The sequence below is a fragment of the Macaca mulatta genome, chromosome 3 (genome assembly GCF_049350105.2).
Source record: "Macaca mulatta isolate MMU2019108-1 chromosome 3, T2T-MMU8v2.0, whole genome shotgun sequence".
NCBI classification, from domain to species: Eukaryota; Metazoa; Chordata; class Mammalia; order Primates; family Cercopithecidae; genus Macaca; species Macaca mulatta.
In genome coordinates this window covers 82,570,147-82,597,397 of record NC_133408.1, presented here as the reverse complement: position 1 = coordinate 82,597,397, position 27,251 = coordinate 82,570,147, and the positions used below count along the sequence as shown (strand labels likewise).

Genomic DNA, 27,251 nt, shown 5'->3' with positions numbered 1-27,251 from the left:
CCTCTGAAGCTGAAAGTGGACATTAAGCAAATGTAAATGGCCTAGCTAAGCATTAAAGGAATGCTCAAACACATAGCCAATCCACAAAGACTTTAAGTATTTTTTGTTACGTTGGGTTTAGGCATTTAAGAAAATCTCTGTTAAATCACCAGCTGACCAGTAAGTTAACAGAACTGGAACTTCGGTGACTACACATAACAGAGAAAACAGTCTTATAAAAAGAATTTAGAAGAGTCACTAAACAACTACAACCTACAAGTAGTAACAGCAAATCCTAGGGAGAAGATTATGATTTCTAGAGTTACACATTATGATATTCAACATGTCCAATTATCAAAAATTTACAACACATGCAAAGAAACAAGAATGTATGGCCCACTCACAGGAAAAAATAAATGAACCAAAACTGTCCCCAAGAAAACCCAGGCATTGGATTTATTATAAAAAGACTTTAAATCAGTCATCTTAAATATGCTCAGAGAGATAAAAACCATGGACAAAGGAAACCGTAACTATGATGCCTAGGCAAATAGAGGTTACCAACAAAGATAGAAAATATAAGAATAGATCAAACAGAAATTCTGGAGCTAAAAAATGCAATCTGAAATGAAAGCTTCACTAGAGAGATTCAGCATAAAATTTGAACAGAAAGAAGAAAGCATCCTCAAAATTTCAAACTGAACTTAAGATAGCTCAATGTAGATTATTCAATTTGAGAAGCAGAAGTGGAAAGAAATGAAGAAAAATGGACATACCTTAACAGAACTGTGGGATACTATCAAGTGTACCATTATATGCATAATGGAAATACCAGAATAAGAAGGAGAGAAAGGAGCAGAAAAAATGGCCCAAATTTTTCAAATGTGAGAAATAACATAAATCAGTATATCAGGGAATCTCAATGGGCTTTTAGCCGAAGGGGCACAAAGACTCCATTACACATTATAATTAGACTTTCAAAAGGAAAAGCCAAAAAACAATCTTGAAAGCATGAGGTAAGAAGCAACTTGTCATGTTTTTGTACAAGGAATCTTAAATAAGAAAAAGAGTCAACATCTCATCAGCAAGCATGGAGGGCAGAAGGAATTGGGATAATATATTTAAAGTGCTGATAGAAACAAAACAAAACAAAACTGTTAACCAAGAATTCTGTCTGGCAAAACTAATCAATGAAGAAGAAATTAAGACATTCCCAGATAAATAAACTTCGAAGAAGTTCATCACTAGTAGGCCTGTCCTACAAGAAATGCTAAAGGTATTCCTTGAGGCTGAAGTAAAAGGACACTAGACAGTTACTCAAAGCTGTGTGAAGAATTAAAGAAAACCAGTAAAGGCAACTACAGAGATAAATATACAAGCTAATATTATTGTATTTCTGGTTTGTAACTTCTTTCCTTTTTCTTTTTTCCCCTATATGGTTTAAAATTCAAATGCCCAAAATAATATAAATTTGTGTTAATGGGCACTGAGTGTGTAAAGGCAAAATCTGTGATAACAATAGCATAAAGAGATGGATGAGGCTGTATAGTAGCAGAGATTTTGTACACAATTCAGGCTAAGAGGGTATTCATTCAAGCTACATTGTTTGTAATTAACATAAGATGTTAATTACAATCTCCAGATTGTGCAGTAGAAAATAAAGAAAATAACTTAAAAAAGTGAAGAAAATAATTAAAAACTATGCAGAAGAGAAAATAAGAATTGAACAAAAATGGACTAGAAAAAATCAATTACACAATAAAATCCATAATGAAGGAATTGAGAAAAAAATATACAAAATCTACGGAACATAGCAAAATGAGAGAAGGAAACCTTTTCTTGACAGTAATCACTTTAAATATAAATGAATCAAACTGTTCAATTAAACAGCAGAGATTTTCAGTATGTATTAAAAAACATGATCCAACTATGTGCTATCTAAAGGAGACTTACTTTAGCTATAAAGACACAAAAATGCTGAAAATAAAAGGACAGATAAGGTATTTCATGCAACTACTAATCAAAAGAGATCTGGGACATCTCCACTATTATTAGACAAAATACACTTTAAATTTTATTTTTTTCCTTCCAAAAGCTTTATTTCAATTTGATCCAAGGCTTGGGCGAGTGCTCCAGGGTAGTTAAAAAGCTGTCCAGTGGCTGGAGGGAGAGGCTTAGACAGAAGCCCTGTTACTTTGCAAGGGGCCTCCCAGAAGTCACTGGGCTCAGTAGGCTCCTAGTTGTACTTGAAGGTGAGCCTTTCAAAGAGATACTCACCCAGCCCAGCCTCCAGGCCAGCCAGCCTGTGGGGAGGTTGGTCAGGTGGTCATCCATCTTCTTGATGAGTTTAACTTCCTTATCTAGGACATGACTCTCCAGGAAGTCACAGAGAAGGGGATCTGTGCAGGCAGAACTGAGGGCATGAAGGGCCTAGTTCAGATTTTTCTCCAGGGCCATGGTGGCTTCCATGGCATCCAAAGTTCTACCCCACTTATCTTGAGCCGGCTTCTGGAGGTCCTGGAAGATAGCATGCTGCCACACTGGTTTTGTATCTTTGAGAGATGCTTGGTACTCTCATGCTTCTCCTCAGCTGATTTGCAGAAGTAGTAGCCCGTGCTTTCCAGAGCCACATCATCATGGTCAAAATAGAAGCCCAGAGAGAAATAGGTTTAGAAGACCTGCAAGTACAAATTGACAAAGTGGTTGATGGCTGCCTCCACCTCAATGGAATAATTCTGATAAATCTGGGAGCTCATGGTTAGTCAGCAAGAAGGGACTAACCACTAAAATGGTGTTGGCTGGTCCCAGAAGCAGGAGATGACTGAGAAGATGGTCCTGAAGTTTGAAAATGGAGAGAAGATTGGAAGGTGGCTGGAGACTGGAAGAAAGAGAGTTCCTGGATCTGTTCCATCCAAACACTGTTGAAGCAAGAGACAGCCACAGGATTGCTGAATGTGCTGCCTAGACTTTAAAATTTATCATAGAAGACAAGAAAATTGTGTATTCAAAAAAGGTTAATCCATCAAGCATATGTGACAATGATAAATATACATGAACCTAAAACAGAACCCCCAAGACACATGAAGCAAAAATTGACAGAAATAAACTGAGAAAAAAATTCTACAATAATATTTGGAGACTTTAATATCCCACTTTCAATAATGAATAGAACAAAGACAAAGTGTCAGTAAGGAAATAGAGGACTTAAACAACACTATAAACAAATGGAATTAGTAGACATGTAAATAATACTCCACTACCACAAACACCAGAATATGCATTCTTCTCAAGTGCATATGTAACATTCTGCAAGCTAGATCTTATGTTAGGCCACAAAACAAGTCACAGTAAATATTAAAACGCGAAAATCATATGAAGTATTTTCTCTTACTACGAAGGAATGAAACCAGAAACCAGTAACAGAAGGATACCTGGAAAACTCAGAAATCTGTGGAAATTAAACAACATACTCATAAATAAGCTATAAGTCAAAGAAGAACTTAGAAAATACTCATTTTTTTTCATGGTAGATAAACTCTTCTTAGGAAGGGGGCAATAAGCTGCTGCAGACAAAGATATACCCTATAACAACAACCCAACATGCTAGAAGGTTTTCCAGTTTAAAAGACACAAAATCTCAAAATGTGAAAACTACAGGGGAACTCAGAGGCCACTGTCCTAGTCTGTCACAGTCCTCCATATGGCAAAGATGAAGGAAACTGGCGATCCTTTTAGGGGTACCAAGGATCTCAGTTTGTACGGTCTTTATAAATGCAGAGCAGGATGTGGCTTTCCTGCCCCCATTTCACCTCAAGTCATCTACAGTGACCACACATGGCTCCCCTCTGTGTTCATGAAATAACTTGAGGCCAGAGTCTCTCAGCTTTAAAGCCTTGGAATCCTATGCATAGTTTGTTTGTGTGTAGATGTGCAGTTTGAAGGGTAGCTTCTGTAACAAGGTGTCAAACTCCACAAAAGTTCAGAATCATGTCACTGGATCCTGAGTCCATCTCCACAGACCAGGGTGCCGCTCAGGTCAGTTGCCATGGTAACTGCAGCAGATGGTCCCTTTAGAGATGGAATCCAAGGATGTCATGGCCAAGGCACAGAATTTTATATCAACTGAAGAAAGTGAAGACCAGCCAGAGAGGCTGCAGTTTAGGGAAACCAGAGGCTCCTCCCCCACCACGATACTAGGAAGGACTATCCCCTTGGTGACAAAAATAAGGCACTGGACTGATTCAGGCGTGCTAGGTTCCCAGCAGAGGAGGGTAAGGGAGGAGATCCAGGGGGCCTGGCTCAGTCATCTGGTGCACCTTTCTCCCCCAGGATAATTCTTTCAAAAAGGTTTGGATCCTACACAGACCAAAAATGCTGGTGTCAGGGCTTTTACAAAGTACCTGTGGTGCTGTAGAACCTGCAGCAAGGTGCCCTTGGCAGGCATCCGGTACAGTTCTGCTCTGTCCTCATCCTCAACGTAGACCTCCAAATTATCAGAACAATATTTTTGCTTTAGGTCCCGAGAAGGTGTTTCACCAAACATCACCATTAGATGATCAATAAACCTGGAGTCCTCATGAAAGGCAGAGATGAAGTCCAATTGGGCATACTCTGGGTACAGAAGGAGCACAGGCCAGCTCAGCCTGCCCTGGTTATCTAGATTCAGCCTGGCTCCATGGGGGTTCTCAGAGCTGAGTTCCTCCAGGAAAAACTCCCCTAGTTCCTCCAGGAAAAAAGGTCCCCTAGATCTTCTGAGGCTGAAATTTCATCCTCACAGGTAGTTTCAGAGAACCTGATATTCCTAGCCTTGACGGCCTCGAGTAAAGCCTCATTCTGATTCCTCTCCTTTTCTTTCAAGTTGGATTTCCCCACATCCCTCTGTTCAATTTGCTTCAGCTTGTCTGCTTTAGCCCTCATTTCCAGAAGCTTCTTCACTTTGGCATCTATCTGCAGTCCCTTATCACATCAGTTCACAGCCTTGGCAAAGTATTTCAGTTCCAGATGGCATAAGCACCTCTTATTGCTTTGAGGTAGCAGGATTTTAGCTTTCTGGCAGCTGTCAAATTACTGACAGCAGAACGAAAATTGCCCAGATAGTACTGTGCTGCTGCCCGGTTGGTATAAAGGACAGCATTCAAATCAGGATTTGCACATTTCTTCTTTAATCCTTCAGTGTAGGAAATCACAGCTTTCTTGTAGTCTTTTTCTTTAAAATAATCATTGCCCTCATCTTTATAGGTATTGGCCTGTTCTTCTGGAGAAAGCTCCTCATCAGAAATAATTGACTGGAGACAAGCCAAGTCAGGATTCTCCCTGGGATCAATTTCTGATGGCACTTTCTTCATAAACAGGGGGACCTTTTCAAATTCCTCCTCCCACTGTTCCTCATGAAAGCCGCCACGGTAAGGCTGGCTCTGGAACTTTTCCAGGAACGAGTTCATGGTGTCATCTGAGGTGGGGTCCTGCTCATGTTGCTCCACAGCTGATGCCCTGCCCTCCAGCCCAGGTCCCAGTGCCGTGAAGTGTAGAAAATACTCTACAATGAATAAAAATAAAATATAATATCCAAAATTTATGGATGCAATAAAAGCAGTGGTCAGAAGGAACATTTAAGCTCTAAACACTTTTAAAAAGAATGATATTAATAGAAAATCTAATTGTATGTCTTACATAACCAGAAAATGAAAAGCAGTCTAAAGCCAAAGCAAGGAGGAGGCAGGAAATAATGATTAGGGGAAACATAAATGACATAGAGAATAGAAAAACAAGAGAGAGTATCAATGAACCTAAAACTTGGTTCTTTAAAAAGATTAACAAATTTGACAAACCTTTAGCTGTACTAAAAATAAAAGACTACAATAAACAAAAAATGAAATCATAGACATTACAACTGATACCACATAAATACAAAGGATCAAAAAAGACTACTAATGAACAATTATATGCCAACAAATTGGATTACCTACAAGAAATTGATAAATTCCTACAACATACAACCTACCAACACTGAATCATGAAGAAATAGAAAATCTAAAGAGACCAATAGTGAGTAAAGAGATTGAGTCAGTAATCAAAAATTTTACAAAAAAGAAAAGCTCAGTATCAGACAGCTTCACTGATGAGTTCTATCAGTTCTTTAATGAAAATTTACACCAATCATTGCCAGAGTCTTTCATAAAATTGAAGAGATGAGAATACTTCATAATTTATTGTATGAGGCTGGCATCACACAGATACAAAGCCAGACAAAGAAATTACAAGATTGTCTCTTATAAATATAGATGCAAAACCTCTCAATAAAATCCTATAAAACTGAATACAGCAGCATATTAAAGGGATCATACTCCATGACAAACAGTATTTTCCCAGTAATGCAAGAATGGTTCAACATATGAAAATCACTCAATATAAGAAACCACATGAATAGAATGAAGGGAGAAAAAAGACCCCAAAATATATAAAAATTTCAGTTGATGCAGAGGAATCATTTGATAAAGTTCAACATTCTTTTAATGATAAAAACACTCAGTAAATGAAGAATAAAAGATATCTTCTATAACATGATAAAGGTGATATATGAAAAGCCCACAGCTAACATCACATGTGGTATTGAAAGACTCAAAAGCTTTCCCTTAACAATGGGAACAAGAGCAGGATTCCTACTATTGCTATTTCTATTCAATATAGTAGTGGAAATTCTAGCCAGAGCAATTAGAGAAGTCAAATAAATGAAAATCATACAAATTGAAAAGAGAGAAGTTCTCCATTCACAGATGACCTGGTCTTATGTGTAGAAAGCCCTAAGGATTTAATAACAAAACTATTAGAGCTAATAAATGAATTAAGCAAAGTTGCAGGACACAAAATCAATAAAAAAATCAGTTGTGTTTCTATACACTAGAAATAAGCAATATGACAAGGAAATTTTTTAAAACTTTCTTTTTATAGTAGCATCTGAAAGAATAGATACTTAGGAATTTAAACAGGGAGATTAAACACATGTACTGAAAACTACAAAACATTGCTGAAATAAATTAAAGAAGGCATAAATCAATGGAATGTGTTCATGGTGCAAGATTTAATATTGTTAAGGTGATAATGCTACTCGATTTGCTTTGTTAATCAAAGCAATCTACAGATTGAATCCAACAATTTTTTTTTTCTTGTGGAAATAGAAAACCCATCCTAAAGTTCATATGAAATCTTAAGGGACCTTGCACAGCCAAAACAATCTTGAAAAGAAGAATAAATGTGGACAACTCACATTTCCTGATTTCAAAACTTATCACAAAGCTACAGTAATCAAAACAGTGAGGTACTTGTATAAAGACAGACTTACAGACCAATAGATTTGAATAAAGATTCCAGAAGTAAACTCTCACATACACAGACAATTGATTTTTGACAAGGGCACAAAAGCCATTCAATGGGCAAAAGGACAATCTTTTCAACAAATGGTGCTGGGAAAACTGTGTATCCACATGCAAAAAAATGAACCTTTTCCTCAAATTATATACAGAAACTCACCAAAAATGAATAAAACACTTAAATATAAGAACTAAAACTACAAAACTCAGACGAAAACATACAACTAAATCTTCATGATCTTAATTTCTTAGATATGACACCAAAAGGATGAACAATAACAAAAATAGATGAAGGGTAGAAAGCAAAGTGATAATGGAAGATGAGAGTTGAGTGATATGACCAGGAACCAAGGAATGTCATGGCCTCTAGACGTGGGGAGGTAAGGGACCAATTTTCCCTGGAAACTCCTGAAGGAACTTGCCATACTGACACCTTGATTATAACCCTTTAAGATACATTTGGGACTGTTGACCTCCAGGACTGTAAGATAATACATTCGTGTTGATTTAAGCCACTGAATATGTGGTGATTTGTTACAGCAGCAATAGTAAACTAATAATCTAAATGAAAGTAGGGATTTTTGTCTTCCCACACCCTGCTCACTTCACTACAGAATTTATAGCACTTAGTATATTCTTCAGTAAATATTTGTTGAGTAAAATGAATGAAGCCAGACTTTAGAGTCAGATTACACTTGGTTGGTTAACTGTTGTGAGGAAAGCAGGTGAAAGTTCTCTTGGCCTTGCTTCTCCTTGCACTGGGAAGCACTGTCATCAATGAAGGGGTTGCTGTGGGTTTCAAGAGAAAAGAAAAGGTGTGAGAATCTCCCAGGTACAGTGGGAGCTGATCTGTGCTAGGGAAATAAAGTAGTATTGCTTGGTTATTGCTCACTTGGTCACTAATATAACATGAATTGAGACAGTATGGTTGTGTATTTTTCTCCAATTAAGGTTATGGGGAGGCATGGCCTATGGAAAGTTAGTTATTTTGCAAGGGTGATTTGATAGAGGCAGCAAGCCAGGTAGCTGGGGTGTTTGCAAGGGCATGATCATGATGGTGTACCATGCAATTTAAATAGAGGCAGGAGGAAATAAAGACCTGATGTGATATGTTCAGATCCATGAATAAAACATTGTAACTGGAGTCACAGTATTGTCAGACTAGAGGTACTGAAGGAAGGGAGCTGGACACTTAAAAGAGATGGGAGGGTGGAATGTTTGAGATTGAGTGAATGGAGGTGCTGTGGTCATTTAGTGATGCTAAGGTCTTGGAGTGGCCATGGGAGGGGTGGGAGGCTGAGGTGGAGCAGAGGACAGACTCATCTGGAGATGATGCAATAAATGAAGGGGAAGGCTAGGCCCTGCAAGGAGCTCTCTTGTGTATATTAAAATCATCAAAAACTGTGGCAGCAGTGATTGCAGAGATCCTAGTGACCATGATCAAGGAATGAAGAGGAAGACCAGCGGTCTAGAGATTACTGCACATGTGGGGCGGAAAGTGGGCGGTAATGGATGACAATCATTAATTTGATTTAAAAAGTATTGAATGTTCGCTTTGTGCCAGGCATGTGGTGGTAGGGTCTGATGGTTAAGGGAAGAGAGGTGGAGAATGATCTGGAGATTTCAATGAGCAAGAAGGTATTTACCCCACATCCAGGCCCAATGGATTGAAGCCTTAAAAGAAAACAGCAACACCTGAGAAGGATGCCAGGAAATGAGTCCAGAGGGTACACATGGAGTCAGCTGAAGTACACCCGGAAGAAGGACAGAAGAAAGACTGTGAAGGACTTAAGAGTCAGGGAGGGGTGTGAACTGGCTCAGAAAGGGTGATGCATGGGTAGGCCAGGGGGTGAGGGATGAACGGGAGTCTTGGATTTCCTGTAGTCACTCAGGGAAACCCAGCAGCTAAAAGTAAGCGATTTAAGCAAATGAATGGACAGATGAATTAACCAATAGACTAAAGATGGTTGAATGCTTCCACCAGCCTTGCTTTGGGCCCTATTTAGAACTGAAGTTGACTTTCTCTTTTAATAGCTGCAAAAATGATGAATTTGATTTAGTTTCTAGAAGCAATTTCCTTTTGAAATCAGGTGAGGATCTTGGCAGATGCGAGGAATCTTTCAGAACCTGCATGTACATGAGAAAGGGATATGACAGCATAAAGTTCTCCTGTTTGAAGAAGCTTAATGGAGCCACTTTTTTACTCAGTTGACTGAGACCTGGAGCTGGTGCACTCTTTGAATTGCATGGTGTGCCTGCCGCCGCCTTTTGACTTCTCCAGCCTGAACACCTGCCTTTTTGGGGAGAACTGTGGTGACATATGAGGAGGCGTCCTGTATTTTCTGCAGTGTCTGACAAAGAAAACCTAGTTGGTTCATACGTATATATGATCTTTCAACACAAACTTCAAATAAATGTCTTCACTCCTTGGGGAAAGCAGGGCAGAGCCCCACTGTCTCAGCTAGCTCTCACTTGGCTGTCTTGTTTTGGGGCTGGAAGGCCACACTGTTGTTCCTGCGGTAGAGGCGGAGTCTGGGCATTGTCCCTTTGTAGCTGAGAGCAATTGTGTCTGCTTTGCTAAAATAAAGTTATTTTTTACCTTAGTCTGATCTCCAAATCTTTCTCTTTGAGATACCTCTGCCATCCAAGATCAGGAGATACTGAATTTTCAAAGCACTTTCTTAGGAGTTGCATGAGCAAAACATACACCTGCTCTTGTTTTCAAGGGATGTGGGCAAGAAGTGAAAAGAACAAACTGTTAATGAGAACACTTTTTGTATTCCTCCCTCCCCACCGACACATACTAGCACCATAAAATTTAAAACGCATCAAATGACTGTCATAAGACTTTACTTTGATATATAAGGCAAAATGTTGAACATGGGTGCTAATTAATCGTCACGGAGTTACAGGGGAACCTGGACGAATTAAGACTGGGGCGAGAGACTGCTCATCAAAGATCTTGCATTGTAGCTCAAGAAGAAAATGTTTAACTTAGTGTCTGGACACTCTGAGGATAGAATGAAATGCTGTGTGTGGCCTGGTGGCCTTGGAAGCCGGCATGGTTTCAGCATGCAGGGTTGGGGTGAACCTTCTCTCCCTCACCGTGGCAGCCATCTCAGTCTGCCCCAGGATGTGCAGGCTGCTTGTCCCTGGCCTCACATCCTGCTGTGAGTGGGATTGTGACCCCCTGAAGTGCATATATTGAAGCCCTAACTGCCCCTGTGATGGTATTTGGAGGTGAAGCCTTTAGGATATAATTAGGGTTAGGTGAAGTCCTAAGGACCTCTATGATGGTATTAGTGTTCTTACAAGAAGAGGAAAAGACACCAGAGCTTCCTCTGTCTCACAGTCCTGTGAGGACAGAGGCAGCAGGTGGCTGTGTGCAAACCAGGAAAGGAGCCCCCAGTAGGGAACCAACTGGCTGGTCCCCTGATCTTGGACTTCCAGCCTCTGGAGCAGTAAGGAACAAATGTTGGCTGTTTAGGGTACCCAGGTAATTTGTTATGGGAGCCCAGGCTAAGACATACACCTTCTCAGCACCTGTGTGTGATGGAACACAGGCTTTGGTGCCAAACATGCCTGCACTCCGTCACATACCTTGTTATGTGGCCTATGGTTAGGCACTGTCCCAGTGAGACCCCACCTGGATTAGAAAGTCCTTCTCATGCCATATATGCTCCCTGTGCCATGGGTGGTTCCCATTGTGGTCTCAAAGGCCACCAGCCATTCAGATGCTTACACAGCAAGTGTGTGGGGCTGTGGTTGGGCTCCTGTCTTCCCAGTGGTCAGGGGCATGGAGAGCCACCTCTCACCACCTTCCATTCTGCTATCACATGCCCTTTGTATTGAACTCTTGTAAGTCTCTGTTATGAGTCAAATCCTGTCACCCCAAAATTCACATGTTGAACTAAGCCCCAGGAGCCCAGAATACAGCTAGATTTGGAGATAGAATCTTTACCAATTAAGGTAAAATGAGGTATTTAGGGTGGGTCCTAATCCAATATTACTGTTGATCTTTTAAGAAGAGCAAGTTAGGACTCACACACAGAGAAATGACCATATGAGGACACAGGGAGAAGATGCCTCATCTATAAGACAGGGAGAGAGGCCTCAGGAGAAACCAGCCCTGACACCACCTTGATCTCAGACTTCCAGCCTTCAGGATGGTGAAAGAATACATTTCTGTTGTTTGAGCTGCACAAGCTGCAGTGTTTGTTACAGCAGCCTGAGCAGACTAATACAAGCTGTCACCACTCAGGGCCTTCAGCTGTACTTCTTGTCAGGATACCATTTCCTTAGTCTCCATGGAGCTAACTTCAATTCCTTTCTCAGGAATTCACTTGGGCATCCTTAAATGTTCTCGGAAGTCGTCTCTGCACCCCTCAGGCTAGGCTCTGCCTTCAGGGTGCCCCTGGTTCCCTGGGTGGGCTGTGTTTGCAGGGCTGATCCCAGTGTGCTGTATCCCACTGTGCTTCCAGGGTCCTTGTTTGACCGCAGATTTCTCTTGTGTCCAGTTGTTATCTTTGAATTGTGTCCTCAGTGCCCAGTACTGTGTTTGGAATATGGACCATACTTAATAAACATATGTTGAATGAAGAAATAGATGAATCACAGTGGTAAACCAAAGTGAAAATCTGAATGATAAATTATCAAAGAAGCACAATAGACTACTGTAGTCCACTGGAGCCATGCCATTGGTGCTACCCTGGCCTTTTGGTTTGAATCAACTGGTAATCATGTTGATGGTCTACTTCACTTTGTGGTTTTGACATGACTATCATGTCACTGAAAGATAAACAGATCCACTATTAGGGAAGAGTTACTTGAACTGAGGCCAGGAGAGATACGACCTCTTGTTTTTGATGCCTATGGAAATGTCACATTGACTGTTTTTCAGAAAGCAAGGATAACAACACAGCCTCTTGAAACTGTTATTGAGGATTTTCGAGGGATTCATAAATTATTTTTTTAACCAAGTGGGGAAACAGATTTTTTATATACTGCGAAATTGTGGAGATAAAAGTTTCCTTGTGTTTCCTTTTAAAATTATAAAGGCAGACCCAGCTTACAAAAGGAGAAATGGGATGGATGTAGAGAGAGGTGCATGAGGTGGGCTTTTGTATCCTCTGCATTCTGCCTTCTGCACAAGCCCCAGAGTCCCTTCTGCTCAATGAGGGACCCCTCAGGTGCCAGGCCTGGTTGGCCAGGCTGGGCTGCAGCCCCTTCATAAGCTTCTAGTATGACAGTGTTGTTAAACAGCTCTGTTTTTTAAGTTTTAGGTTCCACTTGGAGTTTGTACATAGAAGACATTTGGAAGAATAAAATCCATATAAAACCATGTTTATCCAGCCTACTTATTCTTGTTATTCCTCATTCTTGGAACGTGTGTGGAAATTTTATAATAATTAATTGCTTAAGATTTTATTTCCTTGTCCTGTTGTCTTGGTGTTTACTGCCCGTTTCCCAGGATACTGACGAGGAAATAGAATGAAAAGGCCCTTAACATGCTCTGGACATGGCCACCCTGAGTTGTACTTGGCTATGGGAGCTCAAGTTCACAGCAAGAGAACAGAGGCCAGAATGGCCAGCTCAGTTTCTTGGCTGCATTATCATGTGAACTTTTCCCTCCCTATCAGTGTTAAACCTCTTCCCAGCTCTACATGGGACATGTTTTGTCTCTGAGGTCAATGGGGTTGTTGAAAACAAAGACTGTGATGTTGTGAGTGATGTACTGCTATGGGAGAGGATGGGTCTCAGTAGCAAGAGCTACCCCCCACCAATGACACCTCATCTAATCGTCCTGGACCACTGGTGTAGAATCATTGAGTTATGTGTGATGTTAACATGGATGGCTCGGATCAGAAACATAGAGGCAAGGAAAGAAGTACCATGAATGGAAACAGTTCAGGGAAGGTTTATCAACCTCTCCAGACCTTATTTTTCCATCTAAGTGAGGGAAGAGTGTGATGTGAAGATGTCATGTGCCAGGTGCCAGCTCTAGTGCGTCATGCGCCAGTGCCCAGCTAAGGCTTACTCTTCCTCCCTTTTCTTGCTTCTCAGCTTCCAGCCTAGAGTTCTTATTCTGCATGCCGGGGGAGAGCACCAACTTTGGAGTCCCCTAGCCCTGAGTGTGACTATGGGTTCTTGCTTTTCATGAGTATTTCAGTGTTGTTTTGAGGATAGAAAAATACTGTGAAGCATTTAACATGTTTCAAGCACATTGTGTGCACTCAATTCATGGTCACTATTATTTTATTTATAAATATAATATAACTATAAATATAATAAAATGCTTCCCAACTAGTTCTCAGAAGAAGACTGCCTGAAATGTATTGATATTTTTCTTTTTGATTGCTGGAGCTCTCATATGCCAAATGCTCTTGGGACGCAGAATTCTATTTTTTTGGAAATGAAGTCATGGGTCGAATGATTGGCAAAGAAAGTCATATTTCATTTTGTTTTTTATTGTTCTCTTCTCACAAAGTATGAAGTGGATCATTGGCAACCCTAATTTAAAATAGTGCTAAATAGAAAGTATATGTAACACTACTTATTTATTCTGGAACTTTAAAACTATAGTGAACAATTTTCTAGACCAGAGTCAGCACACTTTTTTTCTGAAAAGGACCAGATGGTATATATTTTAAGCTTTGCAGGCCTTCCTGTCTCTGTCACAACTACTCAACTCTGCTGTTTAGTGCAAAAGCAGCTGTGAACAATATAGAAATGATGAGTGTAGCTACGTACCAGTAAAACTTGAGCGGTGTGACACTGACTTGTCAGATTCTCCCCCTGTATCTTGCTTTCCTCATTACAAAAAGAGCATCAGTCTGAGGATGCTAAACATTGTACCTAAATGTACCTAGCACAGTATCAGGCATGAACTAATGGAGCTCACTCTGGCCTTTTATGCCATGGGTCCACAGTCCATGTGCTGTTCATGGTTAATTTAATTTTGGAGTGGTGAAGGCATTTCATGATCTATCTATTTGTAGCAACTGGGGTGCTGTGTTGAGAACGATTCTGGGACTGTCTGGACTTGGCTGAAAAGTATACGGTGACGTCCATTCCTAGTGTTTCTTCTTTTCTTGTTATGTTCCCTGTATTTCAGCCATTTTTTTCTTCTGGTTTCTTCAGTCTAGTTTTTTTTTTTTTTTCAATCTCATAGCACCCCTTACCTTCACTCACAGTGGCAAGTGGGTTATGTCTATAATTCTGGGTTGGAGAGAAGATGTTGACATGACTATTTCTTTAAAGTTTTATATGGTTTAAACTCTAATTTTAATCTGATGATTAAGCAAGATGTACATTTTAATTGATTAGTATTTTCTTAAGGTATAGGATAAAACTATTTTCACATGTACGCTTTCTTTCTCTTTCTTTCTTTTTCTCCTTCCTTCCTTCCTTCCTTCCTCTCTTTCTCTCTTTCTTTTTTTCTTTTTGAGATGGAGTCTCCCTCTGTTGCCCAAAGGCACGATCTTGGCTCTCTGCAACCTCTGCCTCCCGGGTTCAAGTGATTGTCTTGTCTCAGTCTCCCGAGTAGCTAGGATTACAGATGTGTGCCACCATGCTACAGGCTAATTTTTGTATTTTTAGTATTTTTAGTTGGCCAGGCTGATCTTGAACTCCTGACCTCAGGTGGTCCACCTGCCTTCGGTCTCTCAAAGTGCTAAGATTATAGGCATGAGCCACCATGCCTGACATCTACATGTGTGTTTTATGTGTGAGATGATGTCAATCTTAATTTAGGAAAAATCCTTTTTAATTTTCTAAGGTTTCTTTTTTCTTTTTTTTTTTTATCCCCCAGGATTGTCATGAAAGCTGACTAATTTGTCTTCTGCAGTGGAATGCAGGAGACTACAGCTCTGAAGCATCATTCTCCACACCTTTCTCTTGCTGCCCTCCCTGCCCTCCCTCCTTTCTCTTGCTACACCACCCCTGCAGAGCAGAGCAAGGAGGCTGGCCCAGTCCTGCAGGGGCTTCCTGTGCAAGCTGATTCCTTTCCTGTGTTTGTAAAGTTGGAGGCAGTCCACAAGGCAGCTTTCTGCTCCATCTGCAGAATTTGCAGGTTCCTAAGGTCACCCTCAGGTTTGATAATTTGCTAGGTGAGTTCTTACAGAACTTACTGAAAGCTGTTATACTCATGGTTATGGTTTACTTGAGTGAAAGTATACAGATTACCATCAGCCAAGAGGGGAGATGCAGGGCAGAGTCAAGAGCTTTCCAGATGTGGAGCTTCTAGTTGTCCTTATGGTGGAGCATGGAGAATGTCAGCTTCTGCTGGGAATGGTATGTGACAATGCTTGTGGGGTATTGACAACCAGGGACCCTCAGCTGAGTCTTGCTGTCCCGGGTTCTGATTGGTGCTTGAGCGAAAAGACAGAGTTGACTGCCCAAGTCAATGACCTTTACTCTCCACCCCTCTGGAGAAAGAGTGAATACTGCATGACCCATAGCCCCCATCATAAATCACACTGCTGTCAAACCGTCCAGTGGCCAAAGCCCCAGGCTCAGGTGAGCTGCTTTGTTGGAGATATTATGTTTATCTTAACGCATGTCATCCCTTGAATAAATTAATGCTGTCTGTGACTCAACTGGATGATGACACCTGGAAGATCTGCATTTGGAATCCTCTGGGACTCTGCCCCATGTGTCTCTTCCCTTGGCAGATTTTAGCCTGTGTCCGTTCACTGTAATATAACATGCCATAAATATGCTAGCTTTTAGAAGAATTCTGTGTATTCAGTGGAATTCTGTAGCTGGAGAAGGGAGTGAGGGTGGAAGTGTACGAGAAATACTTGTACAAAACATACCATGAGGCATAGGCCAACCAAAATACTGAGATATAGTCAGGAGATGAGAAAATGCCACTCCTCCTACATCTTATCACCATGCTAAGAAGCCACCAGTAATAAGTGGATTACAACTGAACAAGTTGCGAGATTAAGACCCTTTCTGAGAACGTTGTATAAAAGAGGGATAAAAAAAAAAAAAAGCAAATGGGGTGGAAAATTTTAAAAAGCAACAACAACAGAAGCACTTACTAGAGGCATTTGAAATCTTTAGTGGCTACAGCTACAACAAGCATTAAACATATCTCAACTCCTAGATATATTATGTTTAACATAAATCTTGCTATGTGTTAAATAATGATGATTATTTAACATAATTTTTGTTAAATGAAGATTTACCATAAATCTTCATGTTAATATCTTATTTACATCAATAACTATTAACCTATGCAACATGGCTGGCTTTCAACAAGAAATTACAAAGAATGACAAAGGCAAAATAAACAAACAAAGCTTCACAATCTGAAAAGGCAAAATAAAAAGAGAGAAATAATCAGAATCAGACTCTGATATGACACAATTGTAGGAATTATCAGAAAGGAACTTTTAAGTAACCATGTTAAGAGCTAAAATAATATAGTAATAATAATAATAATAATATACAAGGCCAAGTAGACAATGTCAGAAGAGAAATTGAAACTATAAAAATGTTTCAAAAAGAAGTACTAAAAATAAGAAAACAGTAACAGAAAAGAAGGATGCCTTCAGTGGACTCATCAGGAGACTCAATATATCTAAAGAATCGTGGAACTTGAGTTTAGGTCAATAGAAACATCTAAAACTCAGATGCAAAGAGAAAATTAAAAATAATAATAATAATACAGAATAAAATATCCAAAAACTATGGGATAATATTAAAAATTACAACATACACAGAGTACCAGAAAAACAAAAAAGAAAAAGATAATGGGTGGATAGAAAATATTAAAAAATGTAATAGCCAAGCACTTTCTAAGTTTCACATTTTATTGATTGAAACTACAGTAACACACAGGTCCAAGAAGCTATACATATTATATTCAAATTGTAGAAAATGAGAAACAAAAAGAAAATTTTGAAAAAAGCCAGGGAAAGAATATACATCACTTATAAAGGAACAAAGATAAGGATTACAGCAGATTTGTTATAAGAAACCATGCAAACAACAGGAAAATGAAGTAAGTTCTTTAAAGAACTTGTTGAAAAAATATCTCAACCTAAAATTTTATAGCCAGTGAAATTATAGCTGACCACTTCCTAAAAGTGAAGCAGAAGTAAAGAGTTTCTCAGACTAACAGAAAAACGAGAGAATTCATTGTAACCTGATCTGCCTTGAAGGAAATTTTAGAATAAATTCTTCAGTCAGAAGGAAAATTATATAGGTCAGAAACTTAGATCTATATAAAAAAGGAAAGGCATCAGAAAAGAAAGAAATGATAATAAAATATACTAATTTTCCTTATTCTTAATTGATCTAAAAGGTAACAGTCTACTTCCAGCAATAATAGTAATAATATTGGAAGTTTATAGCATATGGATAAGTAATATGAATAACAGCATCATCAGAAGAGTTGAAAGGGGGAAACTGGAAATATTCTGCTTAAGCTATCTTCATTACCCGTGAAGAAATAAAGTATTATTTGAAGATAAATTTAGATTATTTAAAAATGTGCATTATAAACCCTTGGGCAACCACTCAAGAAGTTAAAAAAAAAAGTACAAATGATATGCCCAGAGAGGAGATAAAATGGAATCAAATAAAATTCTTAGTTAAAATGAGAAAATGCAGAAAAGAGGAAAAAAGGGAGACGCAAAGAACAAAGCAACAAATGGACAACAGAAAGATAGTAGATTTTTATTAGAAATCAACTTAAAAATGGCCTAATTGTAACAATTAAAAGTTAGAGATTATCAGAGTAGATTAAAAAAAGAGACCTGATCATATGCTGCCTACAAGAAACCCATTTTAAATATTAATATAAAGACTCAAGTAGGTTAAAAGCAGAGATGGAGAAACTTATACCATGCTAACACTAATCAAAAGAATGCTGGAATAGCTATATCAGTTTCACACAAAACAGATATTTGAACAAGGATGATTTATCAGTATAAGGAGGTCCCTTGCATGATGATATAGAGACCAATTCTCTAGGAAGACATAATTTCAAGTATGTATGCTCCTAACAACAGAGCATCAAATACATGAGGCAAAACCAAATAGAACTGAAATGAGAAGTAGGTAAATCTACTATTATAGTTTGAAACTCCAATACCCCTCTACTAATAATAGATAGATCAGGTGAAGAGAAAATCAGTAAGGATACATATTACCTCATTTGCACTATCAAGCAGACTGAGCTAATTGGTATTTATAGAACACTTTATTCAACAAAAGCAGGCTACATATTCTTCTCAAGTACCTATGGAACATTCACCAAGATAGCCCATATTCTCAGTGAAAAAAAAAACAACAATTAAATGGAGAGGAATAGGGAAATTATACAAAATGCATTATCAAGACACAGTGAAATTAAACAAGAAATCAATAAATGAAAAATAGGAAAATACCAACATATGTGGAAATTTAATATATTAAAAAAAAAACCTTGGTTAAAGAAGTCTCAAATGAAATTTTAAAAATTAAACTGAATGAAAATTAAAACACAACTTATAATTTATAGGATGCAATTAAAGCAGCACCTTAAGGAAATTTATAACATTGAGTACATATATTAGAAAAGTAGAAATATCTACAAATCCATTACGCAGGCATCAGTCTTAGTAAGCTAGAGAAAAAAGAACAATTAAGTGTAAAGCAAACAGGGAAAACAACCAATAAAGATTATAGCAGAAATCAATGAACAGAAAAATAGGGAAAATCAATGAAACAAAAAATTTGGTTATTTGAAAAGTCCAGTGAAATTGGTAAACCTCTAGCCAGACTAACCTGTAAAAAGAAGATAAAGATACATATTTCTAATTTCAAGAAAGAAAGAGGGGTTATGACTGCTGATTCATAGATATTGAAAGGACAATAAAGGAATACTGCAGACAACTTTACACCTGTATATTTTAAAGCTGAAATTAAATAAGCCAATTCTTTGAAAAACAAAAATCACAAAAATCCAATTAAGGAAAAAGGGGTAACTTGACTATTTCTGTATCTACTAAAGATGTTAAATTGTCATTTAAATTCTAAACAATTTGCCAGTGAAACCACCTGGCAAATTATATTAAATATTTGAGGACATAATACAAATTCTACATAATATTGACCAGAAATACAAAAGGAAGGAAACTTTTCAATTCATTTTATGAAACGAAGATTACCCTAATTTCCATAATCAGATATTACAAGAAAATTGTGAATATCTCTCATTAATATAGATGTAAAAATCCTTAGCAAAATGTTAGCAAATAAAATCCTGCAATAAAAAGGATAATACATTGCAATCAACTGGAGTTCCTTTCAAGAGTGAAAAGTTGGTTCAACATTCATAAATCAAAAACTTTTGTTTATGATATTAACAAATTAAGAAAAACTGTAAGGTCATATTTTATGTATGTGTGTATTTTTCAAAAAAATAGTTTAAAATTACTAAGAGAACTGACTAGGAGGCTGGTATGATCCATGAAAAGGAAGAACAGTGTGGTGTGGGGTGGCCCACTTGAGAACCACATGGGGCAGGGAAGCCCCCTCCCCCGAGCCAAGGGAGGCGGTGAGAGAGCATATGTGCTTTTTCCATGGAACTTTGCAACCCACAGATTGGAAGATCCTACTTGCGAACCCACACCACCAGGGCCTAGCGTCCCAACCCCAGAGCAGTACAGATTCTCAACAGCCTGTCAGCTGGAATCTGCTTAAGCCTACTGAGGTCCTGGGGAAGGGGCGACCAGCTTCGGCTGCTGTCTAAGCTGTTTGAGCTCCTTGAGGGAGGGGCAACAGCCAGCATTGGCACTCACAAGTGCTTGGCACACTAAGCTCCCTGGGTGGGGGAAGGGTGGCATCCATCTGTATAGCTCCAGACTGTGCTTTTCCCCTGCTGGAGCTGGGGAAGCTGGAGGGCTTGGTCCCAAGACATGTTCCCCACAGCCCAACACACCAGCTGTGGCAGACTGCGGCCAGAGTGACCAGAGTGCTTCTTCAGGCCTGACCTTGACCCATCCTTCCTCACTGGGTGGGGCTTCCTGTCAGGAACTCCAATAACTCCAGCCAGAGGCTCAGGGACAGAACCCGGATCTTCCTGAGCCTAAGTCCCTAGAGGGAGGGGTGGCCACAGTCTCTGCGGACCAGCAGACTTAGCCTTTCGTCCTGGTAGTTCTGAGGAATCCGGGCAGCCCAGACGAGTGGGTTTCCCCCATGTGAAGCACACCCTCTCCACCAAGGTTCAAAGTGCTTCATTAAACAGGTCCTGTTCCCTGAGCCACCCAACTGAGTGAGACCCTCCAACAGGGGTTGTCAGACCCTATATAGGAGCGATCCTACTGGTATCAGGTTGGTGCCCCTCAAGGTCAGAGATCCCAGAAGAAGGAGTATGCACCCATCTTTGCTGTTCTCTAGCCTCCTTAAGTGACATCTCCAGGCGCAGGAGCAGACCAGATGAATAGGGCCTGAAGTGAACCCCCAGCAAACCGCAGCAGCCCTACAGAAGAGGGACCTGACTACTGAAAAACAAAAACAAACAGAAAGCAACAGCAACAGCATCATCAACAACAAAAAGCCCCCGCAAAAATCCCATCCAAGGGTCAGCAGCCTTAAAGAGCAAAACTAGACAAACTCATGAAGATGAGAAAGGATCAACAAAAAAAGGCTGAAAACCCAGAAGGACAGAGTGCCTCTTCTCCTCCAAACGATTGTAACGTTTCTCTAGCAAGGGCACAGAACTGGACAGAGGATGAGATGGATAAATTGACAGATGTGGGCTTCAGGAGATGGGTAATAGAAAACTACGCTGAGCTAAAGGAGCATATTTTAACCCAATGCAAAGAAGCTAAGAACTTGATAAAAGGTTAGAGGAGCTGCTAACTAGAATAACCAGTTTAGAGAGAAACATAAATGATCTGATGGAACTGAAAAACACAGCATGAGAACTTTGTGAAGCATACCCAAGTATCAACAACCAAATTAACCAAGTAGAAGAAAGGATACCAGAGATTGAAGACCACCTTGCTGAAATAAGGCATGAAGACAAGACTAGAGAAAAGAGAATGAAAAGGAATGAACCAAACCTTCAAGAAATATGGGACTTCATAAAAGGATTGAACCTACGATTAATTGGAGTACCTGAAAGAGACAGGGAGAATGGAAACAAGCTGGAAAACACACTTCAGGATATTATCCAGGAGAACTTCCCCAACCTAGAAAGACAGGCCAACATGCAAATTCAGGAAATGCAGAGAATACCACTAAAATACTCCATGAGAGGATCAACCCCAAGACACATAATCATCAGATTCTCCAAGGTCAAAATGAAGGAAAAAAAATGTTAAGGGCAGCCAGAGAGAAAGACCAGGTCACCTACAAAGGGAAGACCATCAGACTAACAGTGGACCTCTCAGCAGAAACTCTACAAGGCAGAAGAGATTGGGGGTCAATATTGGACATTCTTAAAGAAAAGAATTTTCAACCCAGAATTTCATATCCAGCCAAACTCAGCTTCATGCATGAAGGAGAAATAAAATCCTTCCCAGACAAGCAAATGCTGTGGGATTTCATTACCACCAGGCTTGCCTTGCAAGAGCTCCTGAAACACTAAATATGCAAAGGAAAAACTGGTACTAGCCACGGCAAAAACACACCAAAATATAAAAACCAATAACACTATGAAGAAACTACATCAACTAGTGTGCAAAATAACCAAATAGCATCATGAAGACAGGACCAAATTCACACATGACAATATTAACCTTAAATGTAAGTGGGCTGAATGCCCCGATTAAAATACACAATCTGGCAAATTGGATAGTCAAAACCCATCAGTGTGTAGTATTCAGGAGACCCATCTCACATGCAAATATACACATAGATGCAAAATAAAGGGATGGAGGAAAATTTAACAAGCAAATGGAAAGCAAAGCAAAACAAAACAAAACAACACAGGGGTTGCAATACTAGTCTCTGATAAAACAGACTTTAAACAAATAAAGGTCAAAAAAGACAAGAGCATTACATAATGGTAGAAAGAACAATTCAACAAGAAGAGCTAACCAGTTTAAATATATATGCACCCAATACAGGAGCACCCAGATTCATAAAATAAGTTCTTAAAGACCTACCAAGAGACTTCAACTCCTACATAATAATAGTGGGAGACTTTAACATCCCACTGTCAATATTAGACAGATCAATGAGACAGAAAATAAACAAGGATATTCAGGACTTGAACTCAGCTCTGGATCAAGTGGACTTCATAGACACTTATAGACCTCTCCACCCCAAATCAACAGAATATACATTCTTCTCAGTGCCATATGGCACTTATTCTAAAATCAACCACATAATTGGAAGTAAAACTCTCCTCAGCAAATGCAAAAGAACCGAAATCATAATGAACAGTCTCTCAGACCACAGTGCATTCAAATTAGAACTCAGGATTAAGAAACTCACTCAAAACCACACAATTATATGGAAATTGAACAACCTGCTCCTGAATGACTCCGGGGTAAATAATGAAATTAAGGTAGAAATCAAGAAATTCTTTGAAACCAATGAGAAGAAAGAGACAATGTACCAGAATCTCTGGGACACAGCTAAAGCAGTGTTAAGGGGAACATTTATTGCACCAAATGCCCACATCAGATTCAGGACAGAGGCAAGGGCAAAGACTTCATGATGAAAACACCAAAAGCAATTGCAACAAAAGCCAAAATTGACAAATAGGATCTAATTAAACTAAAGAGCTTCTGCTCAGCCAAAGAAACTATCATCAGAGTGAACAGGCAACCTACAGAATGGGAAAAAAATGTTTGCAATATACTCATCTGACAAAGGTCTAATATCCAGAATCTACAAGGAACTTAAATTTACAACAACAACAACAAAAAACCCCATCAAAAAATGGGCAAAGGATATAAACAGACATGTCTCAAAAGAAGACATTTACGTGGCCAACAAACATATGAAAAAAAGCTCACCATCACTGATCATCAGAGAAATACAAATCAAAACCACAATGAGATACCATCCCATGCCAGTCAGAATGATGATTATTAAAAAGTCAAGAAACCATCGATTCTGGCGAGGATCTGGAGAAATAGGAACACTTTTACACTGTTGGTGAGAATGTAAATTAGTTCAGTCATTGTGGAAGATAGTATGATCTGGAACCACAAATACCATTTGACCCAGCAATCCCATTACTGGGTATATATCCAAAGGAATATAAATCATTCTTTCATAAAGATACATGAACATGTATGTTTATTGCAGCACTGTTTACAGTAGCAAAGATGTGGAACCAATCCAAATGATAGACTGGATAACGAAAATGTGGTATATATATGTGTGTGTATATATATATATATATACACACACACCATGGAATACTGCACAGTCATAAAAATTTATGAGATCACGTCCTTTACAGGGACGTGGATGAAGCTGGAAGCCATCATCCTCAGCAAACTGACACGAGAACAGAAAACCAAACACTGCATGTTCTCACTCATAAGCTGAACAATGAGAACACATGAACACAGAGAGGGGAACAACACACATCAGGGCCTGTTAGGGGTTGGGAGGCCAGGGGAGGGAACTTAGAAGAAGAGTCAATAGGTGCAGCAAACCACCATGGCATGTAACAAACCACCATACCTATGTAACAAACCTGCATGTTCTGCACATGCATTCTGTTTTTCTTTTCAGAAGAAATAAAGAAAAACAAAAATTAAAATTAAAATAAAATAAAATTACTACTAACGTCACATTTGAATAGAAAGAACTACAAGACATGTAGATTGGAAAAAGAAATTATTTTTATTTTAAGATGACATGCATTTCCATTTTGGAAATAATACAAATTTCCTGGAACTAGTAACCAAGTTTAGCAATGTCACAAGAACAAGGTCGATGTACAAAATTAGTGTACCTTAATAACTGGAATAACAAATTTAAAACAATGACAAATCACAACAAAGCTAATACATATAAAGTACTTGTTTATAAATCTAACAGCATGTATACAGCATCTGCATGAAAAAAACTAAAAAACATTGAGGAAAGAAATCACAAAAGATATAAATAATGGAATGATACTCTGTATTCATGGATTGAAAGAATTAATATTAAGATATCTATTCTTTATAATTTAATCTATAGTTTCTATGTAATCTCAATAAAAAATTCTAGCAACTTTTTGTAAAAACCAAAACACATGAAAAAGCACAGGCACTGTAATAGCCAGCACAATTCTGAAAAAACAAAGTCGGATGACTTACACTACTTTTGAGACTTACTGTAAAGCTACATTAATCAAGATGGCAGTGTATTGGTGAAGAAAAGAGATCAATGGAACTCAATAGAAAGCCCAGAAAGAAGCCTACACAAATATAGCCAACTGATTATTTTTTTTTCACAAAGATGTAAAGTAAATTTAATGGAGAAAGGAGGGTTTTTTCAATAAGTGGGATTGCTACAATTAGACATCCACATGCAATAAAATGAACCCCAACAAGACCTCACATTTATACAGAAATTAACTCAAAATGGTCATAAATGCAAAACACAAAACTGTAAAACTTGTATTCAACAGATGATAAATTTTGAGTGGCCTGTGGTTTGGTGATTGATTTCTGGAAACAACACCAAAAGCACAATCCCTGAAAGAAAAAAAAGGACAAGTTGGACTTTGTTAACTTTAGTAACCTTTCTTTTGTTGAAGACACTATGAAGAGAACAAAAAGACCACCAACACACTACCGACAAGGTGAAAATATTTGCAAGTCACATATCCGAGGAACTTTCATATACAACACAAATAATTTTTAAAACTCAGCAATACAGAAACAACCCAATTTAAAAATTGGAAAAGGATCTGATCAGCTATCTCACCAGATTGCAAATTAGCATATGAAATGATGTTCAATATTATTGATTAGGTAGATGGAAATTAAAACAACAAGAGATACCTGTTAGAATGGCTAAAAAACAAGAGCAAACCAGAAAACAATGCCAGTGCTAAATGCTGGTGAGGATGTGGAGCTATAGGAACTTTCATTCATTGCTGCTGAGAATTCTAAACAGTACAACTACGTTGGAAGACAGTTTGATGGTTTATTACAAAGATGAACAGTCTTACCATACAATATAGCAATTATGCTCCTAGGTATTTATGCAACTGATTTGAAAACCTCTATCTTTTTTGTATATAAAACCTGCATGCAAATGTTTATAGCAGCTTTATTCATACATGCCCCAAATTAGAGGTTACAAAGATGCCCTTCAGTAGGTGAATGAATAAACAAACTGATAGATTTATGTTACAGAATACTATTCAGTGATCAAAAGGTATAAGCTATTAATCCATGCCAAAGCATAGCAGTATCTTAAATGCACATTGCTAAGTGAAACAAACCATTCATAAAAGGTTATATGCTGTATGATTCCAACTATAAGACATTTCGGAAAAGGCAAAGCTATAGAGATGGAAAATAGATAAGATGTTGCCAAAGATTACTGAAGAGCTGCAGGAGATGACAGATGACCTTTACTGAACAGCTATGAGGTTGACAAAAGACTGTTCAACAGTAACAGCAGAGGTTAGACGACAATACAAAATGTTTGCAAGTGTAAATGGATGCTAGATGCCAATCAAACATTTTATATCCATAAATTTTCATTCAACAATGTAGGTAAAATAAACTCATTTTCAGGCAAAAACTGAGATAATTACACTATTTATCTTCCCTAACATGTCTTCTAAAAGAACTTAATCTAGGAAGAAGCAGCTTGAGCCCAGAAGGGAGGGATGCAATGCAAAAAGCTTTGATGATTAAAAAATGGTGAATATGTAATAAACACTGATGATGCTGAGTGATAAGGAGTTTATAAAACAAGATTAAACTACACAGCAATACTAGGTCAGACAGGAGAATATGATGAGTTAAAGTGTTGCAAGGTACTTCTACTATCCAGAAGTGGTGATACTAGCAAATTTGATACTTAGTCAAGCTTTATTATTGACACTGTAAGAGTAACCATTGAAATAATATAAATAGACTAGAACTCTAAACTGTTAGAAGTTAAGGCAAAGAAGTGTTATTAGGAATGAAGAGGGAGTTATCACATAATGACAAAAAATACTTTTTCATAAAGCAAAATTGACATGATTTCAAGGAGAATTTGAAATACAATCATAATGAAAGATTTTAACACATCCTTCAAATTAATTGATAGAAAAATCAGACAAGATTTAGAAGATTTGGATAATGAAATTAACAAGCTTGAGGTAATATAGAGCCCTGCGCACCAACTCAACTAAGAATGAATGTAAAAAATATAAATATATATAGAAGATTTACAAATTTGAACATAATCTTGAGCACAATGTAAACTTGAATAAATAACAATATAAATAACAGAGGCTATTAGAAATCGGAAATTAGTATTTCAAGAGCTCTATTCATTTCCATGCAGTTAGAGATTTAAAAAAACCCCAAGATTCAAGGGTCAAAGAAGAAATCATTTTGGAATTTTTGAAATAGTTAAAACTGAATAATAATAAAATTCTACATATTTCAACTGGTAGAATGCAGCTAAACCAGTATTTAAAAGTTAATTTATATCTTTAAATGACTGTTTTAGAAAGTTCAAAAATCAATAAACTTAATGAGTTAGGAATAAAATAGAATAACTTCCCATTAAAAAAAGAAAAAGGAAAATAACAAATATTGGTGGAGTACTTAGTGAAACAGAAAATAAATAATAGATAATCCAAGAAACTCAAAGCTGATGTTAAAGAAAAATAGAACAGATAACCCATCTTTGTGTCCATAATGAACTCAGTGTTTAGTTCCTGCTTATAAGTGACAACATGCAGTATTTGGTTTTTTGTTTCTGCATTAATTCACTTAG

At 38.2% G+C, this 27,251-nt stretch overlaps 1 pseudogene; it reads right to left on the bottom strand.

Annotated features, from left to right (window-relative positions):
• Positions 1–4,282: 4,282 nt before the first annotated feature.
• Positions 4,283–5,453, bottom strand: LOC702549 (tetratricopeptide repeat protein 4 pseudogene; annotated as a pseudogene).
• Between the last annotated feature and the right edge of the window lie 21,798 nt (positions 5,454–27,251).